The sequence below is a fragment of the Pleurodeles waltl genome, chromosome 3_1, assembly GCF_031143425.1.
Source record: "Pleurodeles waltl isolate 20211129_DDA chromosome 3_1, aPleWal1.hap1.20221129, whole genome shotgun sequence".
NCBI lineage: Eukaryota > Metazoa > Chordata > Amphibia > Caudata > Salamandridae > Pleurodeles > Pleurodeles waltl.
In genome coordinates, this window is record NC_090440.1 from 496,318,331 (window position 1) to 496,334,484 (window position 16,154).

Here is a 16,154-nt window from a genome sequence, read left to right on the forward strand (position 1 = left end):
CCCCGTAAGAGGGCCCCGCTTGTATTTCACTGTCTGCATAGCAGACAGTGAAATACGCGACGGGTGCAGTAGCACCCGTCGCACCTTCCCACTCCGCCGGCTCGATTCCGAGCCGGCGTCCTCGTGGGAAGGTTGTTTCCCGCTGGGCTGGCGGGCGGCCGCCCGCCTGCCCAGCGGGAAACTCAGAATGCCGGCCGCGGTCTTCAGACCGCGGTGCGGTATTCCTGCGGCGCAACTTTGGCGGGCGGCCTCCGCCGCCCGTCAAAGTTGTAATGAGGGCCTAAAAGAATATGTCCTATTTTTTAAATACTATGCCCCCTAACCTATGGGCTTTTAAAGCCTACCTTGAGGATGACATAAGTATTGAAGACAAAGGTTTAGGCCAGCCAAAAGTCTATATTTCCAGCTCAAATTGGCCGTTTCAAACTGCACGCCCAGGCTGCAGTGGCAGGCCTGGAGGCATGTTTTACAGTGCTACCTTTCTGGGAGACTTAGTGAGTGGTGCAGCTTACTAGTAGCATTCAATTTACAGGAGTTGGTACAAAATGTACCATAGACAAGCGGCTTACAAGTAAATAAATTGTGCCAATTAAGAGTATACCAATTCAACATGTTGAAGGAGGAGAGCACAAGCATGTTACCCCTGGTTAGCAGGGTTAAAGTGCACAGAGCTCTACATCCAACAAAAATAGGTTTAACAAGAGGCAAAAAGAACAGCGTGACCCTACAGAGAGGGCATATTTCCAACACTAACTTAAAAAGTATCTCTGATTTAACACCTCTTACATAAATGTGCAGAAATCAATAGTTAGGGTGTTGGAGAAGGGTAGAGCAAAAGCAACTCCTAATCCATTTCCTTAAGTAAAATCAGTTCTAACATTTAGCCACACAGTGAGGCAGGTCTTCTTGGCTTAAATTGTATTGGTACGTTAAATTAAAATGTATTCCTAAGTTGTGCATACACGCACAAATGTTTGACACTGGTTAAGTCACTAACTTGACTTTCTGGAACTTCTGCTACAGTTCAAGTTATGCCTTCATACCAAAAGGCCATCACAGACCCCATCTCCATGTTTTTTCTACTCTAGGCATAGCACTACATTGTTTAGTATTTCTCAGTGACCTCTCATCAGAAAATGGAGAAGAGAAACAACACAGTTAACTTTAAAATGTGATAGCTCTGTTAGGATATTCAGTAATGGTTTAGAAGAAAGTGCCCCGAGGCCACATAGTAGAAATCATTGGATAGGTCCAGTAACAATGATTGTATCCTGTCACAACTACCCATATATTTTTCAAACATCTACTATGTTTTTATATTCATATATCTTACTTGTTTCTAACATGAGTATGTGTTATTACATTCTCTTATTAAGCCCCCTTTATTTACTTTGCACCATGTGGGGCTGGTACTATTTTTATGTTGTGATAGGAAATATATCCTTTCTATATCTTACCTTTTCTCTATCTATTGTAATACTACTTTTGTAAATACAACTGAGCCAGTACATAACCTAAGTGAATGAGTAGTGCCCAGCCAAATTCCTTGATTACCTGCAACTTGTACCAGAGTCCCTTCTGGGACCATTAGCATCCTTCTAGATAGCCTCAATTCATGTAAAAATTGAGATGCTGTAGAGTTCCTAATCAGTAAATATAAAATAAGTGCAGGACACTAGCAATTTCTAAACTCTTTTTTCCATCACTAAAGTACAGAGGAATTACTTAAAAGGGAATGGTTTAGGACTAGGTAGCGGCTAGTGAAATGATGAAAGAGGGCATTGACTTACTAACAACCTTCACACACCATCTCTCTCATTGTTGACATACAGACGAGATCAGCCCCCAACTCACTGCCATCATCAACGCTTCGCTAACCACCACCACCTTCCCCGATGCCTGGAAACATGCATGTGGAGGTCAGACCCCTCTTCAAGAAACCCTCAGCAGAACTCCAGAACTACTGTACCTTCTCTCTGCTCCCATTCCCTTCCAAGGTACTGGAAAGATCATCAACCTACAACTCATCGATCACATGGAAAGAAACAACTTTCTGGACCACTCCCAATCAGGATTCAGAACCAATCACAGCACATAGACAGCTCTGATCGCCGCAACTGAAGATATCTGCACCCTACTGGACAGAGGAGAATCAGTAGCACTGATCCTCCTCCACATCTCCTCTGCCTTCGACACAGTACCACAAAAAACCCTCATCAATCACCTATGCCAGATCGGAATAACAGAGGATGCACTCGGATGGATGGCATCCTTCTTCATAGGAAGCACATAGAAAGCCCGTCTCCCCCTTCATATCGCAAGTGAAGCACATCATTTGCGGTGTCCCCCAAGGCTCATCCATCAGCCTCACACTCTTGAACATCTACATGACTCCACTTGCAGACATTATCAGAGCACACATTAACATTATTTCCTACACCGACGTCACCCAACTAGTCCTATCGCTCTCTGTCGACCCCGCCGCAGTGACGGTCAACTTCCAAAACTGCATGAGGCACGTTTCAGCATGGAAGAGGGACAACTGCCTAAATCTCAACACCGACAAGATGGAAGTCCTCATCTTCAGCAAACTCACAGCCCTCTGGGATAACTCATGGTGGCCGTCGGAACGTGGACCAACTCCCACACCAAAAGACCATGCCCGCAACCTCGGTGTCATCTTAAACAGCAAGCTCTCTATGAAACGGCAGGTCACCACCGTATTCTCTGCCTGCTTCCACATGCTCTGCATTCACCTCAAAATCTTCAAGTGGCTCCCCATTGACATCAGGAAGACAGTGACACATGTCCTTATCACCAGATGACTCAACTACGACAATGCACTCCATGCAGGCATCTCCACCGAACTCCTGCAAAGACTCCAGTCGATCCAGAATTCAGCTGCCAGACTGATCCTCAACCTACCCAAAAGAGCCCACATAACCCAGCACCTGAAAGACCTCCACTGGCTCCTGGTCCAGAAGAGATGCTTATTCAAGCTCCTGACCCATGCCTACAAAGCTCTCCATGACCAAGGACCCTCCTACCTGAAGCACTTCCTACATTTCCACCACCCCTCCAGGAACCTCCACTCTGCACAACTCGCCCTTGCAAAGATCCACCCGCATGTCACTGTTGCACCGAAAGACGCTCCTTCTCCCATCTCATCGCCAAAGCCCGGAACACCCTTCCCCTGCACCTCTTGCCCACGCTGACAGACTTCCGAATCGGGTTAAAGACTTAGCTCTTTGAATGAGACCCGCACAGCAAGCACCTGGATACCCTCACAGGTGACAAATCACATTGTACAAATACAACTTGATTAATTGACAGCCCACCACTTAGTGGATAGTTACAATTGGTGAAACACCTAAGCTGCCAAGAATACTGAGGTTATTTTTTATTTATAACTTGGAGCTTAAAGTGAAAGCCCATGATTAACTGAGCATCACTGGCAATATTTGCCATAATTGAGTAGAGAGATCCGCCTCATTGAAATCCATAATCGTAGTCGTTCTGAATCTTCAAGCTTTATCTGTAACTAAGATGTAACTTGAATTCACCAAACTGCTTCACTCTTGACATAAAGACATTTAACACTGCATGTCAACCTTCATTTGACAAAGGGGACAGAGTGACAAATCATGTGTTTTTTCTACAGGCATCAGGAGTTCTGAAGTGAAATACACAGCTAAACGTAACAGTGGTGGAAGGCCTTAATGAAAAGAGGCAAATTGTAATAAATAATTGTCTTGATGAGTACAACAAGAGCCCATACTGTGGAAGACTTCTCTCTATATTCAAATGTTGCCACTCCATTTTGATTTGAGCCTTTGGGTAGTTTTGGGAAGGCGATGACTTGCCACAAGCATATGATTATAAGAACAAACCTCCACATACCATCTCTCTCATTATTGCCCTACCTAAACCTAATAACATGATTCTTCAACGCTAAGTATAATGCAGTCCTTCAAGCTAACCTGAAAAATGTGATTAAAGTTCTTGGTTTTATGATTGTGATAGAGGCTGCTGATAACAGTAAAGCTAATATTGGGGTAAATGTGGCTAAGATCAATGTAAGCATCAAATCTACTGATGTCAGGCAATGTAGATTTTTAATTTGTATTTTGTGCTGGTGAAATGGACCAGGGATAAAAATGAAAGTTTTCTCACGGTAGTCATGGACCTCCAGAAGACCATTGATCCCATAGGTAGATCCAGCATGTGTTCAGGCATCTGAAACAAGGGGTAATGTTTCTCTACTCAAAGAAGTGTCATGTCTCCACACTTTTTAATTCTCAATTTAATGAACTTTGCACAGACTGCAACGGAGGTCCTAACAGCTAACGAGCAAAAGACAGAACTGCTCGACTTTGGTGATATATCCTTAATTGGCATGACCAACAACTCTCTAAAGCCACCTTCAGAACGTTTACTATTGTTACAAATTTGAAACCAGTCTTCAAAATTCAAAAATATGAAAATGAGCACCTTAAAATTGTTCTTTTCAATTAATAGTTAGGACTTTGTTTCACAGATAGAAGGACATTGGTAAGCCAAAGTGTATATGCATTCTTAACTAAAGGTTGCAATGCCAGAAGTAGCACATCTTTCTGTTATCATTCTAGAGTTGCATATTCCATATTACATATTCCAGAACAAGTATGTTAATGTATCTTCAATTCAGTCTTAGTGAATTAGTGGTGTGTTAGTACTAGCCCCCTGCCCTATTTGTAAAGGCTTTGGAGTACCCCAGTAGAGGGTGTGTCTAGAAAGCCCTGCAGGGATCTGTTGAAAACGGAGTCACACTGGAGGTGCTCTTGACATTTCTAAGAAAACCTATGACATATTAGAGTGTGAATATTCTGAGAAGGCCCCGCCATCATTTGAATAATAGGACACAGTTGCCTTGAAAGAGATTTGCTAATTAGCTTCCCAACTAACTTCAACAGAGCGTCTTCCCATCTTCAGTTCACATAGTCCATTGAGTACCTCTTGATCATTCCAGTAAATAAAGATAGGGTATGTTTGACCAATATTGTTTTCAGCTACTTCCACAGTTAACATTGGTTGGCCAAACTCTTCACAAAGTAACCAGCTCTGTCTTTGTGGAATTATACTGTAGAGACACTCTGGAGCACATTTTAGGTCTGCCTTTACAGCACGCCAGAGGAGCACTTCTCTCCACCTCATGCTCTTGGCCTTTTGGTGTATCATTCTGCCTTCTGTGGAGTGCTTTCATTGCAATGCCTGGGGAACAATTTTGCAACTAAGAAGAAGGCAGAATCATTATACATTTAATCATTTGTCTTATATCCAAAGTATACAAAATACAATCATTTTTGGTTTGTGTGTTCACTTTGGAAGGCTTTTTAAATATTTTACTCAGGACACAAAATACTGCTAGACTTAATGGCTTTGCCAGTGCTTGCTTCAATTTGATACCAATGTCATCCCAGAGTTTAATCATGAGACAGCTGTTCCATTGCACTGTGCAGCCTTGTGACTGCAGGGTAAAGGAAATTTTTAATTTAGCTTCCGGGGCAGTATTATATACAATACCTGGAATGAAATGGGCATATGCCTGTTTTCTGCATCCCCAGGGCACTGCTGCATTACAGAACAGGCCGCAGATGATTGTATCTGTAATACAGATAGCAGAGGCGCACAGAGAGCGCCATCACTGTCTTAAAAGAGCATTCTCTTTTCTCATGGTGGCATGACCCCACCTTTCACTGACACTTTGCCTTTTCACCCGTGCTTACTGCGGCTGTGGGCACAAAGGCAAAAGACTGTTAGGAGGTGCACTGACTGCGAGCCACAAATAAGTGACACACAGTCAGTGCATGCCCCTAAGGATCCTCTCTGGAAGGAGGAAAAGGGGCCCCATGGGCCTTCCAGATATCTTACTGAAGGCAGTTGTGGTCACTCACTGCACCTGCCTCTAGGGAATCTCTGTCCCCTCTTTGAAGTGCAGGCAGGTGCTGCCTGTACTCTGAAAGAGGGAGTGGATGCTTCAAGCAGCCATCTCTGACTTTTAGTAGCACGCTGCCCATAGGGAAGGTGTAAGATTGCATCTGCCAGAGGAGCAGCAAATTATCAGTAATAGGGCATACAGTCTCTGTTTGCATCCAGTGCACCTGTTTAAAGGTGTGGCATGGTGGAAACAGGAACAGTAGAACAGTTATAAAACTGTGCAACCGAGGAGGTATGCTTCTGGTGTCCTCTTCATTTGAATATTTTCTTTTTTAAAGTGTTAGTCCTCAAAACATTTGCTTTTTGTATCCATCGTATTCTCCTGCTTTGAAAGCAGAGAGATGAAAGGATTGAACTGTTTGCTTGTAGCCTCATTTTGATTAGCTTTGTGACACTATGAATCTTCTGAAACTTGACTTAGAGGAGAAAGCTTTGCCATTTTGAACAAAAGTGCTGTCGTCTCGTCCCTATTCATGCCTTCTTCATCAATATTAGTAATTAGAGCACTCTACGTTCTCCTTCCTCACCTGTATCATAACTAATTAGTCCCTGTTTGAGTATAATTGCTTCCTAGACTATACTTTCCAGATTTAAATAAATGTATTACGTAGGCCTGGCCATTTAACTTATCGGGTATTTCCTTGTGGGACTAGATCCATGGGAGGCCAGTTTTTGAAGGCCCAAGGCCGCTGTGATGCCTTTGGCACTCTGTCCACCTCCCCGGTGGACTATTGCAGCAGGCATTAACAGGGATGTAAGTAGAAAGTGAGAGAGAGAACGAAAGAGGGATCATAGAGAAAGAGAAGAGAGAAGGAGAAAAACAGAGGATGGATGGAAAGAGAGAGGATAAAAATGGAGCAGGGTGATTTGAACATTTTTGTCAGCGCTGCTTCTGGTTCCCAGTCTGGCCCTGACATCATTTATCTACTGCCCTTCTCTTCATCGCTAATGGTTCATACATTTACCTTCTTCATGATCATCGAGAAGTACTTCATACATTTCTTTCATAGCCTCTTTTTCTGCCCTGCCAGGTTCACCGATGAGTACTGCAAAAATGTCTCTTATTGCAGCTTATTTTGCGCCTGTTGCATTCACTTTTCTTTCATCGCTGCTTATTCTGCCCGCCCACTGCTTTCACCAATGGGCACTGCACACTTATCTTTCATCGCCGCTTATTCTGCGCCCACTGCTATCACCAATGAGTACTGCACACGTTTCTTTCATGGACTCTTATTCTGTACCTGCTGCATTTACTGATGACTACTGAACATGTTCCTTTCAGAGTTGAGTTTTCTGCGCCTTCTGCATTCACCGATGAGTACTACACACCTTCCTTTCGTTGCTGCTTATTCTACCCCTGCTTAATTCACCCATGAGCACTACACCAGTGGTTCCCAAACTTTTGACCTCTGTGGACACACAGTTATGGTTACTGGGACCCGGGGACCCCCACTGAATCATTATTGGTGTCCGGGGACCACCCCCCACTAAGTCATTACTGAAAGATGGGTACCTAATCTGTTAATATTATTTAATTTTCTAAGCAGTCGTGGACCCCCTGAGAAGGCTTTGCGGAGCCCCAGGGGTCCCCAGACCACTGGTTGGGAACCACTGAAGTACACATATTTCTTCATGGCTGCTTATTATGTGATTGCTGTATTTTTCATTACTCCTGCAAAGTGCTATACCTGCTTTGTTATCATTGCATATTTTGTACTTGCCTAAATAATTGCTTCTAACCCTACACACACGTGCATGATGGCTACACGACAAGCCATATATCGTCATCTATCATCCTGTTCTTCTTTTTTTAAATTTATTTTTAATTATGGTCAGTGTGGATTTTTGTACTCTCCTGCAGAACCACAGATTGCCATGGTGATGCGGATGTGCAGGTTCTTGTACTGTCCATCTGGATCATCACACTTCCAAACATTTTCTAGCATCATCATGACAGTATATCAGGCTTGTCAGCTACACTACCCCATCTACCAAAAAAGCGTACAGTCAGAGTTCTACGAGTTAGCCTGAACCTAATTCGTGCTACTTACAAAGTAAGAGTAATGCTATTGTAGCCTCATTTTCCCAGGTACTGTCGTGTGTTTCTTAGGGCTGCCTATTGCCCTTGTGTGGAACTGCAGGGAGGTACACTTCTTCATTGTGGAAGCGGACGCTGTATTTGAAATACACTCTTTTTTAGTATTCTCTGCAACAAAAATGAACTTTTCCCTGTAGACAAAGCTCTACCCCTACAATTCTAGTAAATCTGCGAGTGATTCATTAACCTTCTTATCCTAGAGGGAAATTAGTCAGGGGCTGGAGAAAGTTCCTGACCATTCCTAGAGAGGAATAAAGTCAGATTCCAGATTGTGAATGCCCACAAAGATACATCGACACTCACAAAGTTAATACGCAAATTATGTCTTTTAACACTCAGTTTCCACACTGGAAGTGGGAATCACAACCGCAGATTTTTCAGAACTCAAGGCAGAGAAATCTGCATTACTATGTCCATTTGCACCTGCCAGAAATCATTTTTAGAATTCCTGGCAGCCGTAAATGAAGGTATTTTTAATAATAAACTTGTCTTTGGTAAAAAAAAATAAAACTAAAAAAAAACATAATGAATCAGGGACTTTTGGGGTCATTATGACCCTGGCAGTCTTCAGACCGCCACGGTCGTGGTGGTGGTCTGACTGCCGCCAACGCGGTGATCCGACCACTTTGGCAGCAGTAGGACCACAACATTACGACCTCGGCATATGCATCATGGTTGGACTGCCAGCACCACCAATTTCCCTCCACAGGAGGGGCTGGCGGTGCTGGTGGTCCTAATCCGCCAGGGCAGGTCTGCATGCAGCGTCGCCCTGGAGATTATGACTCCCCCCACCAGCTTTTACACTGTGGTAGCACTGCCATGTAAATGCTGGGGAGACAGGGTGCAGGGGGCCCCAGGGGAGCCCTGCACTGTCCATGCACTTGACATGGACAGGCCCACATGGCCGGCCCCATTGCACAATTCACTGTCTGCATTGCAGACAGTGAACTGTTCAGGCTGTTCCCCACTGGGCCATGGGTCTGCGGGTTGACCCAGCGGGGAACTCGCAATGGGGTGGCCGCACTGGCGGCAACCTGACCGCTAAAGATTGGTGGATGGCCTTTTCTGTTTGCCAAACTGAAAATGACCCCCTTTGCATCTGAGATACAAAGTATTCCACTTCTGGCTGAAAGATTTAATATATTCATGAAGTACTGCAATAAATTTATGAGCAAAGTAACTGTATCAGGGACGTAACACAATCACCTGCAAACCCTGAAGTCAATAGGGCTCCCGGCCATTCAGGGACCCCTCAGCCAGAGAGGTGGCACCCTTTCAGCCTAATTCAGTTGAACAGCTGCGAGATATGGAAGACTCAGGGCTCCTCTTCACATTTTGCTGGGGGGCCGCTTATTTTTCATTACGTCATTTAACTGAATTTCATATAATTTCACTCTTCATGTACAAGATAAACAAATGTTAGATGCCTCTGATGTAAAAGAACTAGAAGTTTAGATGGTGCTCTCTCATTTCTCCAGAGGATTGTGTATTTTACCTAAGCTATTGGTTTAACTGTACCTATAAGAGGCGGAAGGGAGAGGTTTCCCACACTAATGTTATTGATGTAATAGTATTATGTGTATTTGTGTTTCGTGAACATGTTACATATCAATGTCAAAAGAAGAAGGGGGTGGATTTTGTGCGGCCCTTGAAATTAGTGATTTTAGCTTCACAAGGAAAAGCTGCTCAAATGAACAGATGCTGCTTAATGATATTCTCTTTTTCAACATGCCAAGTATAATTTCCACCACATTTTACCATTCAGTAAAGTATGCACATTAAAAGGCAATGTTTCATTATTTTCCCATTCAGTCAATCACCTATCCATTTTTGGGAGTTTGTCACAGATGAACATAAAGCCTTCTCCGCTGTGCGAGAAAACAAACACTTTATACAATAATAATAGCAATTTATTACAATATGGTACCAGCTACCATGACCCACGAGAAGTGGGATTCAAGTCTCTGTCCAGATTGCAAATGAGCAGCTGTTTATTTACAGCACAGTACACAATTTAATCTTGATTGAATGTGTTCACTACAATTAAATTAGGAATATCAAGAAATGGAGCCTGCTTTACTATATGTTTTTCTCATGTTAGGTGTTAGACAGGGCATCCTTGGAGTGATTTCTCCCCTAACTTATTGCCTTCAGTCCGTCCCGTTTTTGATGACTTCATTTTTGCTGGCCTTAAGACTGCGCACACGTTACAACAGCTAACTAGTGCTAAAGCGATTGAGCTCTCTCCTTAAAACATGTTAGATTGGCCTGCAGCCAACTGTAATTTTAAGTTTACTTGTAAGTCCCTAGTAAACTTGCAGTACCTGTGCCCAGGTCCTATGAATGAAATGCTACTAGTGGGCATGGAGCACTGATCGTGCCTCCCACTTAAGTAGCACTTTAAACATGTCTTAGGCCTGCCATTGCAGTTTGTGTGTGCAGTTTTTTTTTAAACCTCTTTTTATTAAACAGTTGCTCTATTGCAGTACAGTAGTAAAAAGGGAGTATAAAGTACATAGTAATGGAGGTCGACAATCACAATATGGTACTAGTGCAAGAATAACTCCATATCCATCCCAAGGGAAATCCCAGCTGTCTATGGGCTGCTTCGCCAATAGGAAACCCCCAAGCAGTGGAATACCAGAGCAATCAGCGCAGCAATCTCCCCCCTCACATGCCCCAGGAGCTGCGCCACCTACCCCACACCTCTTTCCATTTTTGGGGCAGCCTCTTCTGAGGTATGCAATACATTCCGTTTGTTAACACCAGCCCAGGTCTGTCTCCCAGTCATCTACTTGAGGGGGGGAGGAAGCACCCCAGGTACACACAATATTGTGCTTAGCCACTATCACTGCAAGTACCAAACAGATTCTCTGGTACTTCGGACAGGTCACCTCCCCAGTCATATTCAGGAGGTGCAAAGCAGGATCCAGTGGGACCTCCACATCTGTTACCTGCACCATTTTCCTTTGCCAGTAGTTCTAAAGTACTGGGAATCCCCACAACACATGAAAGAAGGTCCCCTCCTATCCACACCCTCTCAGGCACAGGGAGGAGGCCACCCTCCCCACCAGATGTAAAAGTGTCCTTGAGTAATATGTTGTAAGTAACATTTTTAGTTGAACCAGTCTGAAGCGTGCCCATATGGCCGCTTCAATTGGACTTTGTATTGCCTCCGTCCAATTTTCATCCTCAAGGGCTCCTAGGTCCCTTTTCCAAGAGGCCCACAGGGCCACCAGAGATCTGGTGCCATATATTAGAAGGAGAACAGTTGCCTTCTGCCACAAAGCTGGAGGATTGGCTGCTGACCAGCCCCCGATAGATAAAACTACCTCCACACTGTGAGTTACACAATATTTCCCTATAAATTTTGGAGATAGCTTTATCTGTCAGGGTGTTGGTCAGCTGCCGTTCCTTGAGTGGGGTGACCATAGGCAACTGTTCTCCTTTTAATATATGGCTTCGCAATACATGGTCTAAGTGCAAGTGTTGGAAGCATTGCAAATTACCCATTTTATACCCTTGTTGTAGGATATTGAAGGTTAGCATGTGCAGTTTTAAACCGCCATTTTGACATGGCAAATAAACTTTTTGCCAGTCCTAAACCTTACTTTTTAAAACAAATATGTCACCCCTTGGGTAGGCTCTGAACAGCCCAGCGGGCAGGGTGCAATGTGTTTAAAAAGTAGGGCATGTACTTTTAAGGCTTGTATGTCCTGGAAGTGAAAAACTCTTAAATTCGTTTTTCACTTCTGCAAGGCCTTCCTATCCAGTAGGAAAGCATTGGAGTTATACAATTACATTTAATAAATGTAATTTCAAAATGGAAACAGAGAACCAGTTAATGTTTGGTATTTTTGGAACTGTAATGCAAAATCCTAACTTATGGTGAGGTCGTATTTTAAATTACAATTTCTAAAGTGTTACTTTGAGAAAATTAGCATTTTCCTGCATTAGCCATTTGGTGTCTGCAGTCTGCCTCTAAGTCACATGACTGGGTGTAGTTGACAGTTGGTTTTTGTGTATTTCCACTAGACAGACACACACAATGGGAGCTTAGTTGTGACTGGATGGGTCATCACTGACATGATGGGAGGGAGGAGCTGGGCTTAGCCACACTTACACCTGAACAGACGGCCTCCACACAAAGGCTGCATACCCCCTGTAGTTAGTCTAGAACCAGGGCCGAAAAGGCAGGGCATGTGTGCATTTTAAAGGCATGCTTCTAGAAGCTTCTCCCCACTTGAAAAAGACCGTCTGGGTATAAATAATGGACCTCAAGCAACAGCTCTTCAGTACACTTTTGCTCCTGTGGATAATCTGCCAGGAAGAAGGACTGCTGTGCTGCTGAAAGGACTGACACTCTGGTAGACTACTGCTCTGAAGAATTGCTATCCGGCTGTGCTGGCCTGCTGCCTGCAGCCCTCTTGCCTGTGTGAGAAGGACTGGACCTGCATCTCTTGAACTCAGAAACCACAGTGACCCCAAGGACTAGTTGGCAGGCCTTCTTATCTAATGTCCCAGGGACACAACAGACTTCCAACAACCTTGCACCTGCACCTGGTCTCTGCCATCTGTGAGTTTACCCTGACAAGTGGTGCCACCCCAGTCCTCGACCCTTGGAAGCAGGATTAAGTTGCTCTCCCAGCCTCTCTGGATCCAGTGGAACCGACACATCTCCTTTGCTGCGCGGTGCAAACCCAAGCAGAACTGACGCCTTGCTGCTGCTGTGTAGATTGGACCCATTGCAAAGACCCACATCACCTTCATAGCCCCATTCTAACTGCCACTACATGACTCATCCTTGGAACAGGCCCTCACATCTCTCTTCAACAGCAGACTCGACAATGATTCTTGACTCCGCATCACAGCCTTTCAGCTCCTCTGATCCAATGCATCACCCCAACTGTATTCTGCATCTTTGACACTGGCTTTCATTGCAAGCACCCTTGTTGGGGTACTCAATGATGATGCAGACCCTCACTACGCAGCCTCCCCACACCTCAGAACTGTTGCATCATTTTGGCTGATCCAGGCATCCTCAACGTGGATCCTCCTAATGCCCTGCAAACCACAATTTAATGTACTTTGTTCAACTTCACTGGGTCCCTGTAGCCGACCTGCAGTACATTGCAGTCAGCCTGAACTTGTACGGCCAGATATTCACAGTTGGTGCTTTGTGCTTTTTCATGCTATTTCCATTTAAATCTTTAAATTGAATATCTCAGGTCCAATTGGATTTTTGGCACTTTGGTGTTGTTTTTATTTATGAAGGAAAAATCTATTTTTCGGACTTGGTGTGGGATCCTTTTTGTGTGTGTTTTTCAGTTTATTACTGTTTGAAATCACTGGGTGATAATAGAAAAAAATATTCAGCAATCAGGGCAGAAACTCCAATTTTGGCTTGCTATTCCTCAAAATCATAAGTATCTCCTTCTCCTTGGAGTTGCAGATCTACTTGGTATTGGTATCCTCCTAAGGGTATGTATAATGTTAGGAGCCATAGTGACTATTGTCCTTATTTAGGGCTTAGCAGGTGACGTGTCATCCACAAGGGTGGTAGAGGTAATAACCTGCACAGCTCTGAAGACATACCGTCTGCCATATTTAGAGATCTCTGCCAGTTTGGCCAAGACCTCTATGCCTTCAAAAAGAGCCATTACCAGAGCTGGTTCTTTGACAGCTGTGAAAATTTGCTGAGGAGCTGCTATGCTTCATGCTGCAGCTCAGCAAACCTTTTTGTATTAATAAAAAACTCCAGAAGCAGACATTAGTTTCTATAATAAAAAGAAATGATGACCCTGAGTTCTTGGAAGTTTTCACCTAGGGTGGAGGTGTCAATATTATTTTTTTCTCTTTGGGTCTCCTGTAAATAGGGAGAACAGTGTGATGTACTTACACTGATGGTCCTAAGTCCATCAGATCATGAGTATACAGTTTCCTCCAGCAATAGCAGCAGATGCAGCAATGGGGTAACAGCACAGTCCATCCAACTCAAAATCGAGTGGACCATTAGTTTGTTGGACAGAATACACACCCACATTTGTGTCAGAGTACCCTCAATGCCAGACTCAAACTCAACCCCTAATATCTTCACATCAGCCAAACTGCGTGTTTTCTATGACCGAACACATATTAGGGCATATTTACAAGAAAGTGGCGCTTCGGTCCCGATGCGCCACTTTCTTTGCATCGCCCTTGCCCCACCTAACGACACCATGGTTGCACAGTATTTATAATACGGCACCCCAGAGCAGCCATTAGGAAAATACTGTCAAAGTTTTCGATGCTATTGTGGTGCTTTGCTGCACTAGTGTCAAAAAATGTTATGCTAGTGCCGCAAAGAACATCGAGGCCCATTGATTAAAATGGGTACGTCATTTTAACGCCTGCTTTGAGCAAATGTTAAAAATGACTTAAAAAATGGTGCAGTGAAATGTCGGAATACCCCCTCTTGCATACATTATGCCTGACGCAGGCATAAAGTGGCGTAAGGGTTTACAAAGTAGTGCAATGTAAAGATTGCACCACTTTGTAAATGGTAAAGAAAGGCCTCCTTAACGTTGCCTTGGTGTAAAGAAAAATGATACTAGGGTGGCGCAAGGTGGCACTAGGAGCTTGTAAATGTGCCCCACTGTGTTTTTTTATTTATTGTATTCTGAATGTACAGAACAGCCACCCATCTGCAGGTACAGATAATCAAGCTTTTAATGTATTCTAACAAAGGTACTTGCACAGTCATTCAGTCAAATGCTCATTTCCCTGTACTACCTGAGGTAACATGCATTGAGAATTTCCAACCGATATACTGATTCGATTCAAGAGGAGCATATGGTCTACTGGCAGACAGGGTTTTAAAATACTTTAATTCTATTTTTAGGCAGCCAAAGATTGCTTCGCCATGACACGTTCAAATTAGACGCTAATAGCCCCCTTGCACACCAGCAAGCATGAAGATACCGGTACACACAGCTGTGCCAAATCCCATAATCCTTCATCTCAGCAGCAGGCAGTAACTTTCACTTGGGACTGCCAGGTAGTGGCGCACTGCAATCGCTTTGCTTGCGCCGAAACCAAAAACACTTTTATATCAGAAGCAAACAATTCCTGAATCAGCCACAACGTTATTTTTTTTATTTTTCTCTAAATTTTAACATACTTTTATTTTTTATTTGCGTACAAGTATTACAGGGGATCTTCAGCTTTAAAGACAATCACACACCTGATAATGATTTTTCTGCAGCATTTGTCTGTGATAATAATAACACATACTTTTAGCAAAAAGTATAGTGCAGTTCACCAGTGGGACGCACAGCAAATTTTGTGTGCGATTGTACTAACAACTGTATATAGATTATTTTACATTTTTGAAGGAATCAGTGAAGCATCGAGCTGCAATTTCTCTCCATTTTTTGTCCTAAAATATTTTCATTTTCCTCTTCCAATGTTTTTTGTTTGAAGTTAACTTGCAGCATGGAGTCTTTTAACCCACCCCCTTTCCTTAATACAAATCCACAAACAATATTTAATCACTGTGTCAGGAAGTCTGTCACTGGGAGCATGGCGTTGCTGCACCTGAGTTTTCAATGTGGGTGGCGCAGAGACTTGGTGCTGCAGCCTCTGTAGACACAGCGCATTGTGGATTCTCCTATGCAAGGAACATTCTTCTGAGGCAACATTCAGCAGTAGGTCTTGGTTCTTGTGCAGGGGTGGCCTCTAAGGAGCCAACAGCTGAGTAAGCTGCCAGGTCAACAACAGTTTCCTGTTAGTGACTGTAATGCAAAGACTGAAGGTCATTGGGGAGGTGTGCTGCACCCCCGATATAGATAGCAGCCAAACATCTCTGCCACGTTTTCAGTCATCCTGATTTGCTTATGTAGGCTCAATAGAGTCCTGAATAGATAATCTTGATTTTTAGCCCTCATCATATGCATCAAGTCATTCTCTGATCCTGTGCACTGTACAGGATTAAGCTGCATCTTTCCACATCACTGTCACCCTGCCCTTTTCAATGTTATGTACATGAAGCATCTGAAGCAAGACTGTGCGGTTCTGTAGAATCTATGTTTTTTTAATGTAC